At 39.4% G+C, this 13,485-nt stretch overlaps 1 long non-coding RNA gene across 1 annotated transcript in view; it reads left to right on the top strand.

Annotated features, from left to right (window-relative positions):
* The first annotated feature begins 1,816 nt into the window (after positions 1-1,816).
* Positions 1,817-13,485, top strand: part of LOC102076830 (uncharacterized) — a 79,633-nt gene continuing 67,964 nt past the window's right edge. The window contains exons 1-3 of the long non-coding RNA XR_266124.4: positions 1,817-1,913; positions 4,206-4,219; positions 10,171-10,294. This is a non-coding gene — a long non-coding RNA (uncharacterized LOC102076830). The remainder of the gene's footprint in view (positions 1,914-4,205; positions 4,220-10,170; positions 10,295-13,485) is intronic.

The raw sequence follows: 13,485 nt of genomic DNA, 5'->3' as shown, positions 1-13,485 counted from the left end.
CGAGTGTGAATGGGTGTCTGTCTCTCTGTCCGGGATGTACTTCCCCTACGGCAGCTGAGATAGTCTCCAACTCCCCTGCACCAGTGAATTAGATAAGCAAAAGAGGATGGATGAATGAATTTCATTGCTTATAAATAAAGCTTTAACAAGCCCAAACCCTTCCTGTATTGTGGTTTTTATGAAAGCTCGTGTTCGTTTTCAAATACGTTTACTTTTGTGTTTTCATGAAAAGTAGGTACTATTCCCCTAGGGCACCTCTTTATTTTTCTATCGTTAAAACAACTAATACAAGTGATTTCTACGAAGTTAATACTCATTACCACTTACAGATAAATTGATGCTTTGAACAGCATATCCGTATCCAGTCCACCACCCTGTTTTTGCTGTTGTAAAAGCGCCTCCTCTGTACTTCCCTCAGACCATTTTGTGATGGACATGACAGCAATAGGCTTCTGAAACATTTAACCAATTTTATGAGTTAGTCATTCCACCAAGAAGACTGTGATTATTCCACCAGTCTACACTTTAAAGTCACTTCTAACGTTAACTGGCTTCAGATGTAGCGTACCTCTTTCTTTCTTTGACTAGTTTGCCAAACAGTTTCTCAAAGTTTGTTGTGGTATTCCTTTGATCCGGTTTCCTCCTATAAATCCTTCCTTTCTCAAGGTGACCTCCTCAGTGTCAATCCTACACTTGATGGGATTCACATGAACTGAAGCTCTTTCCCCTCAGCAGTGCTACAAATTTTCACTTAACTGTTTCTAAAAGAGCTGTTATTAGCTAGACTGTTGAAAGAACCCTAATGGACTGATGCATGATGTTCTCTACTGTGTGGTCATTTTTAATGAATTTGTCCCTGACTGAGGATGCACCAGCGTGAGTAACACAAGATGTGCCCAAATGACTTGACGAAGAGTGATGCAGGCGTGGTGCATGCCTTTCAACACTGGAAACTACATCTGAGAAATATGTTAGTAGATAGATAAGTGGATCAACAGGTGAGGGACTTTTTATTTTATTTATTTATTTTTACCCCTGAGTATCCATCCTGCATGGGTCACCCTTACAATGGGCATTGTATTGCAGTTAAAATTATGATTTTTATAAGAATCATAGGCTGTTAACTCTATTTGGGTGCAATTTAAATAATTAAGGTCGTCATCACAGTGATGATGGCACAGTCCTTTATTTAAACTAACTAAATACTAACCTTTTAAGTACAGAGAAAAAAGAGAAATAATAAAATAATAAAATAATGTTTTAATATTGTACATTAAATAATTCGCAGTAACTTTACATCTCATTTTTTTAAACTAAAAGTGCGCTGGGAGTATGTTGTCTTGTATCTTACGTTTGTAACGTGACCCGGATGTGTACGTTTCAAATTAAATTTGTTGTATGCGACTGAAATACAGGCCCCTGCCAAACAGGCACAATGACGATAAATTTAACTACCCACTCTGATTTTTAAGCCTTCACAATATATTTAAGTTTTATACATAACCATTAAATAATCTTGCTTCAGAAAATGTAAATAAGCATTGTCCACAACCTGACTGGATTCTAATTTAATTCCTTAATTGTGTGATAAACCACACCTGTTGTTTCTCCAGTTCCATTATCATAAAGCAGGGGTGTCGAACTCCAGGCCTCTATGGCCGGTGTCCTGCAGGTTTTAGATCTCACCCTGGGTCAACACACCTGAATCAAATGATTAGTTCATTAACAGGCCTCTGGAGAACTTCAAGACATGTTGAGGAGGTCATTTAGCCATTAAATCAGCTGTGTTGGATCAAGGACAACTCTAAAACCTGCAGGACACCGGCCCTCGAGGCCTGGAGTTCGACACCTGTGTCATAAAGTCTACGTAGTGAGCTACTGAGAAAGATTGCAAACAAGGAGCAAATCAAATGGTAAAAAATGCTACGAATTAATTCACGAATAGGTCGTCATGAAACGTTAACTTACACCAGCATTTAAACTAACTAAATGCTGTTTAAATGGCGTACTTGTCGGTTTTGTTTTGTTTTTTTTTTATCTCGCATTGGTTGGTGTCAATGGACTAGCTATAGCTAACGTCACTGCTACCAAAATAAAAGCTTGCCGTAGCTGCATGTTGTGTCATGGAACAATCATTCACTGCAAGTTAGAAATGTTTTGTACGTTTTCGCAGAACAGAGGTCAGTTCAGTATTATGTAAGCGATTGCCACGAATATTTGCCTTTTTTGTATTTATTTATAATTTCTAGGTGACTGGCAGTGTCATACTTCCTAGTCAGGATGTGTAAATTTCAGGTATGTTGAGGATGTTAACAGACTTGGCAATAAAGGGTCAGCATTATTCAATTCAATTCAATTTTATTTATATAGTGCCAAATCACAACAACAGTCGCCTCAACGCGCTTTATATTGTAGGTAGACCCTACAATAATACATACAGACAAAACCCAACAATCAAATGACCCCCTATGAGCAAGCACTTTGGCAACAGTGGGAAGGAAAAACTCCCTTTTAACAGGAAGAAACCTCCGGCAGAACCAGGCTCAGGGAGGGGCGGCCATCCGCTGCGACCGGTTTGGGTGAGAGAAGGAATTAGGGAAATATAAAGGAGAGATACCATTTACTCTAGCCATACATACTACCTTTCTGATATTGTAAAGCTTTACATTCCTCAATTTATCAATTTCTAAAAATGAAGAAACTGACTAGTATTATACTGTATGTATGGTCATATTGGTTTGTTGTACGTTTAAACATGCAGTGTCGTGGGAGAGCAGCATGGTACCATAGGAAATTGTTTCCATGGCCTTGGTGCCATTGCATTTTTTATAACTATGGTATGTGGACTTTCAACAGGCTTAAGCTTGGTTTGCAGGTATGCTTTTTTACCCTAGGCTGGCCTCAAATGTAGTACATGGCAATTGAAAACCTCAATTCTGATGTCCATATTGAAACAACACAGTGGGTTTGGAAGCCTGTAGTGCTTGCTGTGGTCTGTGAAGATAATATATATCTCAGTTTTCATATAATCATTATAAAATGCATAGCTTTTTCCTCTTGAACTTTTTCTTTCAAATTCCTTGAGTTTCCTGTGTGTGAACAGGATAACCAGTTGGCACATGTGTTAAGCAGGTGTTTTCCTAGCTCAGAATGAGCCTTTGGGGAGTGACTACCCATGTAAGCACAATTGGTTTGCATGTAGTTAAGACAAACACTCAGTGTTTAACTAACACTGTTTTATTTATTTATTTTTAAGTTTTTGGCCATTTGCTAAACAAAACTGAATTAAAGCCTGGGTAAGTTAAAAGCAAAACTAGAAAAAAAATATCACAGTCCTGGCAATTTTCCTTTCATGAAAGGACTAAACAATATTACATCAGCAGAACACTGATATGGGTTGATATCAACGTAGTTGACTGTGTTTGGCATATAATACGGCCATTTATTGATAGCAGGGTCACATCAACTTTGCACTCGATGTTAATGTAATGAGCTTTACAACTTTAAAATGGTTCAGTTGTTTTTATGATTTTCTTTGTGGAATAAACGACACATTGTTATTGTTACTGTAAACAACCGTTTTGGCTCAGAAATTGTGTTCCCGTGACTCAACAGTGTTTTCGATTCACTGGTGTTACTCGTGAATTCACTTCATAACTGAACCCAGAATCACAGATTGAGCTTAAATATAAACATTTACATCCCAAAGCCTGTTATGAATCAAGGAAATGAGAGCTTGTCCTTAGTGCTCTGAAGAAACCCCAACAGATCAGTATTGTGTTTAACCAACGTGGTGAATTAGGTGTTAAACCATCAGATTTATGCTTATAATGTTAAACCTCTATAAACCCATTTTATACGGTACTTGTAATTCTGTCACACGTAATATTTCCTAGTCTCCTAATTCCCACAGTGACACTCTGTGTACATTAAATGGATATTAACAGATAAAAGTTTCTCACCCATTTAGACAGGCCATATTAGAGCTGCAAGATGAAAACACCAGTTGGCTAACTGCAATTTTTTTTCTCACCTCACCCCATTACCTCAGTCAATATCTAATCATCCTCTTCCTCCTTCTGATGTTTCTATTGATTCTCCAGACAAGTTTTACCATGCTCCTTAGCATGTGTATTAATGATCTACTGCTTTCTTTCTTTCTGTCTGTTTCACATGCAAACATCTGCCGTGCTGCTGGGTCAAAGACACTTTGTAAAGGGTAAGTATTCGTGTGTGTATGTCAGCATGTGGGAGGATGTACAGTTCAAAGGGGCTTAAACATCGAGCAGAATTTGGTGAAAACTTGAGAGGAGTGAGGCCAGCAGTGCAAAAGTGCCAGAAATTGTAGCGTATTCTACAAATCTAGACCCCCCGGGTGTCTGATCAAAATAAGGAAGCGAGCTATTTGCTACAACCAGATTGCCAAATTGTAGTTGCTTCACTGCAGCCGCTGCCCTAAAGGACAGAAAACGGGGGTGGTTGTACTGCGCCACAGCACACTGCACTAACTGCTGATGCCATCTGCTGGCCAAAGAGATAAACTACAGATGCAGGGTTCAGTCACATTCATCAGATCAAACGCCTGTCTGCAGGCTTGTCTAGCTTTTCTGTGCAATTATAATCCGGTCCTTGTTAACTCTGCTTTTTGGAGCTCAAGAATCATCAATCAAATTTATGTGCTCACAACGTAAAGTGCGCAGCCGTTTGTGCAGGATTAAACAAACAGATTTGTCTAACATGATGCTAATAAGACCTGGTGCGTCTGTGTAATTCAGAATTTTACTTAATTATCTGTGCTAGTGGCAAATAAAACCACCACAGTGAAGGCTGTATTCAAAGTCTGAAATGAGTGTTTAAAATATCCAGTAAATGAAATACAATTCGCTTGAAGAGTATTATGAAATGATGTCTGCTCTTTCTGTAATTCCAGATCTAATCCCAGTAGCTGCATTTATGAATGAATGAGCTCTATCATGCCTCAGTATTTTTTGCCTCTTTGGAATTTAAATGTATGCAAAGATCAAAGCCACCCTTCGGGAGGCTGAGGTGGTGCAATAAGCAGAAACCCCTAGACTATTTTCGCAGAAGTCCCCCTTCTACTGTAACTCTCTTACAGCCTTCTTTGCATAGTACAGCAAGATGCTACTGCAAACTGCCACCAGGGGGCAGAAGTGCTCAGGAATGTTTTTTTCTTCCTTCCCTCTTTTTCCTAATCACTCTCTCTTCAGTCTCTTCAGACCGCGCATGCATATGCATGTGCGTGCAGTTTCACTCTGATCACAAGTCCACATTACGCTTGAATGTAGCTCTGAAGTGACTTCACAAGGTCACGACCTCCCCAGTTCTCCCCCTACTTATGGCTCCATTGCTGCGCTGCATTATCAAGGTTCAGCTACATCACCCATCTCTTCACAGCTGCACGTGTACCAACTTCCTATTTCTACCAGATTGTTAATGGCTGTTCTTATTAATTTCACAGGGAGGCGATCAAACAAAGTCTTATCTGGGTGGAGCAGCAGATGTCTGGTGTAACCTTTGCAATATTTTCAAATGGACACTTAGCAGGCATACTGCAACCTTGTTGTTGAGAGGGAGAGTGAAATCATGGGTGCGTAGGGTTGGGGTTTTATGCCAGCACAATCAAGCAAACAAGAAAAGAGTGTATTAGATGCAGAGAGAGTATAAAATTGAGTGAGAGAGGGTGGGCAGATATCAAAGAGGCCTTTGTTCCAGTCTCTCCCAGTAGCTGTATAAGGATCACAGCCAGAGAGCAGTGGACCTTGAGGACCTTGAGAGGGGGAATTGAATGCTTACGGTGCAGAACTCTATCTTCAAGGCTCTCTGCCCTCAACTTTTTCATTTTTTATCATTAATTATTTCTCGCTAATTGCCAGGATTAAAAAAAGAAGGAGCGAGAAAGGGCATTCTGGGTCTCTGGAGCCTCACACTATGAGTCTGTGAGCGTGCCGGTGTGTGGCGTGTACACCTCTGGCTCACATATAAAGAAAAATAAGAAGAAGATGCACAAATTGGACATTCTTGGTCAGCAATGTAGTTACAGTTGATAGTGCTTCTTGACCTATCAAACAGTTTCCATTAAATTTAAAATGTTTGCCATAGTCCACCGACGTCCTTGCACAGCATTTAACACTGAATGTGAGGTTATATTTTTCTTTGCCGGTTCTGTTAGGTCCAGCAAACTTTAAAAGCATATAGTGAAGATTTGTCCTTTTCCATTTGATTTCATTTTACAGGTTAGTCAAGTTGTTTACAGCCTCATGAAATGCAGAGCTGAATGTTTACTTTTCCCTCACATTTTTGCAGTTTCACAACAGCTAAAATATGAATGTGAAACTTTTCATGATGATCCCAAGATAACACTATTATTTATGCTGTCGTAAAAAGGATAATTTAAATAAGTAACAATTTTTTATTATTTTTATGACTATTTTCTCCTTTTAAAAACTGCTTTTAAAGGTTGTTAAATTGTATTTCTTTAACCAAAAGTGTATTTGGGATTTTTATATCTGGCAGGAAATAATTCCCTCTTCTTTTCAGTACAGTAGAAGGTCTCACTTAAAAACATACGCTTTGTCTATTCCATTACAGAGAATTTTAGTTTTTTTCTTTTTTGTCCATGTTGGTAATGGCTTTAAAAATGCACTTTCTTTTGTTTGTTTGTTTGCTTTTACATGATAGTAAAAAATCTGAGGCACATGTTTTTTGAGGTACAGCAGTAACATTTGCAAAACAGGTTCTCAGAAAGACAGCAAACTCACAAACATAAAGATATGCAAATTTCGCAGCACTGGGGGGTAAAACAGCTTCTACTGGTATTATTACTCTTGTTACAGACAGGATTTAAGGAATGCAAGTTCTCCTCCCCCTCCCCTTTTCTTTGGACAGAAGGCTGGGATGTATTTAGCTGAATCATGCTCGGCCTAATGAGTTCTTAATGTTCTTGGGCAAGAAAGACATTTTGTTGGATTTTGATGGACTTATGAGCAGAAAGCTGTTTGAAATGGCAGACAGATCGCACACTCATTGGCAAGATCAAAGCAAGCAGTAGATCTTTATTCGAAAAGCAATTTTTTCCAGCTTCTATAAAATAACACGGAAGGATAGGGTTTTTTTTCTGTCCAATCACCACACAGCAAGGGGAGTTTTCTGACACATATAGAAGGCAAGAAATGTAAGATAATTCCTGAACCTTTGACTTTTGTAATGAGTGGATCTGGTATTGTTCGTGTGCCCCTTGTATCCTTAGAAGAAAGGCTTGGTTTCATGAATACAAAGTCAGTCTGAGTCACCATACCCTTTGAAGTATTTCTGCTCTAATATATAGATATATATCAACACTGATGATAATGTATAACAGTATGGAAATGAGGTGAATCTGATCTGACATGTATGCAAGACTTTAGACCAACGTGTTTCAAAGAGCTCTGTACCACTATCTTTAAAAATGAAAAAATATCCTTTGGAGGAAGGTGCATTGAAGCTGTTCCGGTGCAACGTTGTGACACAACACCTAACGTATTTTATTTATGGTTGTAATTCAATTAACTGACCACCTGTCTGTTTCACAGTGTGCTCTTTGTGATAATGAAAGCCATCAATAACCTAATGACTCACCAGCTTCTTTCCCAGTGTGAAATTATAGATTGCACTGTGCATTTTTGATAATCTACATTAAATTAGCTTACTCTGACCTATCACTGTGCCCTTCTGAGGCTCGAAGCACTCAGAGGCTGAACCTGCCACTTGCTAGCAACAGTCATTACTAGTATTGAGGAACTTTCTTAGGCTTAGCTGAAAATGCATTAAATTACAGCCTTCATTTGTGCCCTTTTTCCTTGTAGCTGGACTTTAAGGAGTCTTTCTCCCTCCAACAAGGCCAGTGAAAATGATAGCATTTATGTCAATTTCTTGGATCTTTTTGACACTGTAAATCATTTCTCCATACCACAAAGCTCAAGCCGGCATATCAGCTGTGCCAGCTGTGATGTAATGGAATGGAGCAAAAGAAATGTTTGACCATAGCTTGGCTTCAGACCAAGAATCTGCAGTTTGCCGTTTTAATTTTGATCCCAGACTGGCCAAAAAAAGAAACAGCCCAACAGAGAATATCCTGTAGCACCATTTTTTTTCGTTGTTACACAGTACTTTATGCAAACGGGTTATAATGTCTTGGCCATGTTTCCTATCTTTGCTCTTAGCTTAACATTTTAACAGACAGAGTTGTAGTTGACAGCAATTTATATGGTTTGTATCGTCAAACAAATAGTCTAACAGACAACCAGATCCTGAATAAATCTTTGGCTGCACCGTAAAACCATTTTTAAGGCAGATTTTGATTTGTGACCCAAGCATTTTAGAGTTAAGCTGAACTTACAGACACAGCATGCGATCACATAGTATTTATTGGCTTAATTATTTGGGTCACACCTGTGTAAAAGGAGCGCAGCACACAGGTGAAAAAACAGCAAGGATTCACAAAGACGAATGAAACATAATCAAATGTGATATCATCATTATTATACTTTGTAAACATAAACCTATTTTTTAAATTAAAATATGTATTTGGGACCTAATAGGGATATTCCTGGCTCAATATGGGCCCTTGGGAGTGGCTACACACATAACTGTGATTATGGATAGTTGTGCGGTTAAAGCAGCAAGGCTGAACAGCAGTCTTTTTGTTTTTCCTGATTATTATTTTTGGCCTTTTGATCATGTTGACATTTGCAGTAGCTTGTTGCATGTTGCAGCTCCTCACATTGGTGTGGTCATCCAATGCAGGAAGTTGCCTTTACTTCATAAACAAAGTTTATACTGTGCAAGCGATTTCAAACAAAGAATGTGAAAACTCTCCCGCAATTTATGCTCATTGAACAGATATATGGAAAATAATCTTAAAAATGGCTTTTCATCTGTGAAGGTGATGATCAGGTGTTTATCACCTTGGTAAAACTCTTTTTCTACTTATCTTCTTCATGACCTCTTGTAACTGTGTGTGAGAGGCTGTGTGTGTGTTTGTGTGTGCTCAGCCCTTCCTTTAGGCAAACACTGACAAAGAGAGCACAGAAGAGGATGATAGAGAGGAGAAGCCCCTTGTGCAATGACAATTACACCAAAATCAAGTTTTCCGCTCTACTAATCTCACTCCCCTGTCTCCTCAAGTACAGATTAAAAAAAAGTCTTAAAACTTAAAAAAAGCCATGGTTCTTAATAATTTAGATGCATTTCCAAGTCCGTATCTGGTTTGGGGACCATCCCTGTATTAAACTCAGTTAGTTGCACTGGTGCACCCAAATATTTTTTCTCATTTCGATATCAGTTTTCAGTCACGTATGCAAATAAAATGCTTCAACTCTGGAGCCCTGTCTATTTGAGCTGCTTCACTACACGGCATAAGTGTGCAAAGCCTATTTGAAACAGAACCTACTTTTTCATTAATGTAAAGCTTGTTCTCATGGTATCACCATTTATCATACTAAGATTGAGATCACCTTGCATAATATCCATCTTCCAGTAAGTTGGGCTTTATTTCTCATCAATTGGAAATAACTGCTCTTGTTGACAGCACGGCGCAGCACATCCATCTGGCACTGGACCAGGTCCTGTGGCTTCTGTGATTTTTGTAGTGATGGATGAACCTGCCTTGTTGCTTCTTGTTGTGCCGTACAGTTCACCTGATGCCTTCAATGTATGTTCCAGTTCAGTGCCACCAATAAAACCGCTTGAGCTTGAGCAGCAGAAAGCCTAATGCGATTTGACTGGCACCTGCTGACAGTCACTAATGTCACAGTTTGCCACCATAGTTAATTGGTTACATTAGCTTTGGCCACTGACATACAGTAGCGTAAAACATCTTGCATACTTTAAGACAGAAAATAGTTGGAGCAGTTCACAAAGTAAAGTTGAGTTAATCTTACATTCACTGTGGGATATGTGGAGGGAGATTTGGGAGGAGTTTTTCTCTTTCACGGTTAATTTCTGGAATTTTAAGGTCAATGGCTCTGCATACAGTTTTTTTTAATACTAATGTTGGCAGGGCACTGAAGCGCAGGTGTAAAATTAACCCCCACCTGGTTTTAGAAGGTTTGTGACTTTTAGTTGTCATGTTAACCCTCCCATCTCTTTCTCTTTGTGTCTTTGTCTCTGCAGCTTCTTTTTGCCTGCTCCTCCAACAGCGTGCTGACATTTTAGCATTAGTGGCTCTGTCAGAGTGTGAAAGAATCAACCCTTACCGTCCCCCCATAACACCCCAGGATAGAACTCTGTCTGCGAGGTATGTGTGTTTTGTGGTTTCTCTGCACCAAGCAACGTTGTTTTTCATTCAGTCCTGTTACCTGCTGTGTGGCACTGGGAATGAAAGCACCGTGTAGACTTTCAGCTCCTCTAAATCCACTCAAGATGACTCTGTAACAAGAGTGTCAAAGTTCAGATCAGACAATATTCTTGCTCGGTCTTTTCACAAAACCACTGTGCTGTCCAATTGCATCACTTTGCAGCCATCCGTGCTCCATCACCCAGCCTAGTCCCTGCCTAAAATCATTTGCTTGACCAAGGTCTAAGGCATTGTAGGTCATATGCAGAACACAGGGCGCTGGCTGCTTATAGCACAGAGCATTCATTATGTAATTTGTATATGGAACAAACAGAGTTCAAATATGAGTACCCAGATGGACTACCTGAGGGCAAAAAAAGGTCCTTATTTATGTAATCTTACAGTGCGGTAGATAAAATTGAGTTTGTGTGAGGACATTTTCATGTTAGATTAGAGGGTATTGTATCTGTGTCAGGTATGATAAAATTAGCGTGTTTTTGTTTGAGTGTTAGATAGGAAAGAGTATAATGTGTTTGGGCGCATGGCCTAGCCTGCCCGGTGTGCTTAGTGTCAGGATACAGTGTGACTGCATAGAGTAGGCTGACATGGCTGGGCATGCCCTGTGCACCCCCACAGGGCTTTTTGGAAAGTGCACATCTCAACAAAATGTCACTTTAACTACTGTGAGCCACCCTAAACACAAGCAAGTGCTCTTTCTGCTTTGCACTCATTCCCTCTCTTGTCCTTTTCCACTCATTCTCTCATTCCCATTTCGAACACACCTAAATTATCCTCTTGAGGAAAGAAGCGACTCAAAATGCCAGATGATATGTTCCACACCTGACTATGGCCACTCCTGTACCGTACACAGTATATGCAGACGTGTGTTGGAGATATGACCATGAAAGAATATGTCCACATGTGTCATTAACTTTTGTGCATGAGTGAAATTTTGCAATCTTCTTATACATTAATAAGCAAAAAGGCATATATTGCCTCAGTTCAACAACTCAAATGCTATATGCATAGTTATGCAATTTTAATAATAAGCATTTTACAAGCTGCATAAGAGGCGCTAGGGGCCAAATGGGGAGATGAGGGAAAAGTTACTTAGTCCCTGAAAATAATTTGACGGTAGTTATTACAGGCTTATTGCTGTGGATGACATCTATTTCTCTGGCTTCTGACAGCACATCATCCTGACTTTCCTATAATAGCTTTGGTTGGCAGATCAGGACTGGTGAGAATAAATTAGAAATGATTCCTAGAGCACAGTATTAGGAGCTTTTTTAAAATAGTGACACTTTCATGAAAAAAAGGGCCATGTAATCACTCAGGCTAGACTTTGATTAAGCGGTAAAGTGAGCTGGTAAAAGTGTGGATGTCATGGTAACGGAGCTTATGTGGTTTTGACAGTTCATCCTCCATGTCTTTTCCTAATTCCAATCTTCACTCATCCTTCCTGTTATGCCACACCCCTTTCATGTTACTTCATATTCTTCCTCTGTGTTCCCGTGTCATTTCTGCCTACCCCCATGCCATTATCACATTCCTTGATTTTGCAATCTATTTTGCCATCTTCTTCAACATTAAAGTAAATATTTTAGAGGGTCTGTTACCATGGCCACCAAAAAGTGTAGCTCCTTGGAAGTAATATATAAAGAAATTAGTGGCGGCTCAATACTTTTGCATGGAGGTGTATACTTGATGGGTAATGCAAATATCTAATCAGCCAATCGCATGGCAGCAACTCAGCACGTTTGGGGATGTAGACATGGTCAAGATGACCAGGTGAAGTTTAAACTGGGAATCAGAATCTGGAAGAAAGATGATCTATAAAGATTCTGAATAAAGCATGGTTGTTGGTGTGAGGCTGGCAGGTCTTAGTGCTTCAGAAACTACTGATCTGCTGCTATTTTCTGCACATCCATCTCTAGGGTTTATAGAGAATGGTCCAAAAGAGAAACTATCAAGTGAGCACCAGTTTTCTGGGTGAAAATAGCTTGTTGATGTCAGAGATCAGAGGAAAATGGCCAGACTGCTTTGAACTGGTAGGAGCAATAACTGAAATAACAGCTCATTACAACCAAGGCATGCAGAAGAAAATCTCTGAGCACACAGCACACATTGAAGCTTGAAGCAAATGGACTGTAGCAGCAGCAGAAAACCACATCAGGTATAACTCCTGCCAGTTAAAAACTGGACTGGCTACAATTTACACTGGCCCACCAAAACTGGACAGTAAAAGTATTGAAAACATTTACATGGTACAGTCAGAATTTGGCATAAACTTCATAAAAGCATGGAGCCATTCGCCCTTGTACGAACAGTTTAGGCAGGTGTTGGCACATTTTGACTCTCTTGGGCCCTGTAGTACCAACTGAGGATTATTTAAATGGCATGCCCTATCTGACTATTGCTGCTGTCCATCCCTTTATCACTACAGTATATTCATCTTCTGATGGCTGCTTCCAGCAGGATAACACACCATGTAACAAAGCTCAAATCATCTCAAACTGGTTATTGTAGATGACAGTGAGTTTCCTGCATTGGCCTCCACACTCACCAGATCTGATATGAAGCACTTTGGGATGTGGTGGAACATAGACTGATATCATGGAAGTACAACCAGCAAATTGTCAGCAACTGTGTGATGCTATCATTGTCAATATGGACCAAAATCTCTCAGGAATGATTTCATCACCTTCTCGAATCTTTGCCATGAAAAATTAAAGCAGTTCTGAAAACAAAAGGTCGTCTATCATGCTAGCAAGGTTTATCCAATGAAGTGGCCAGAGAGTTTGTATCTACTCAGAATACAATTTTCTCTATGACATGTTTTTTCTTTCACATTGTAACCTATCATTCAGTGATAATAGGGGGAAAAATGAATTATCACTCAAGTTTCCTGTAATTGCAATTCTGTTTCCCTCTTCAGCAGATGTGAAAACAAACCCTGCGAATACATCTTCATTGTGAAGCCCAAACTACTTCAAGTTAGAATGAAAAAAAAATGTTTGCAGAGGACTATCAACAAACAAGTGCATTTAGTGACTGCAATACACAGAGATAAAAAATAGATCTAGTAAGCTAAAAAGAAGTAAATCAGTTTATTTCTATTTGCTGACTTAAAACCTGTTGTGATGAATGAG

Source organism: Oreochromis niloticus, linkage group LG17, assembly GCF_001858045.2.
Source record: "Oreochromis niloticus isolate F11D_XX linkage group LG17, O_niloticus_UMD_NMBU, whole genome shotgun sequence".
Taxonomy (NCBI): Eukaryota; Metazoa; Chordata; class Actinopteri; order Cichliformes; family Cichlidae; genus Oreochromis; species Oreochromis niloticus.
This window is presented reverse-complemented; position numbering and strand designations above follow the sequence as displayed.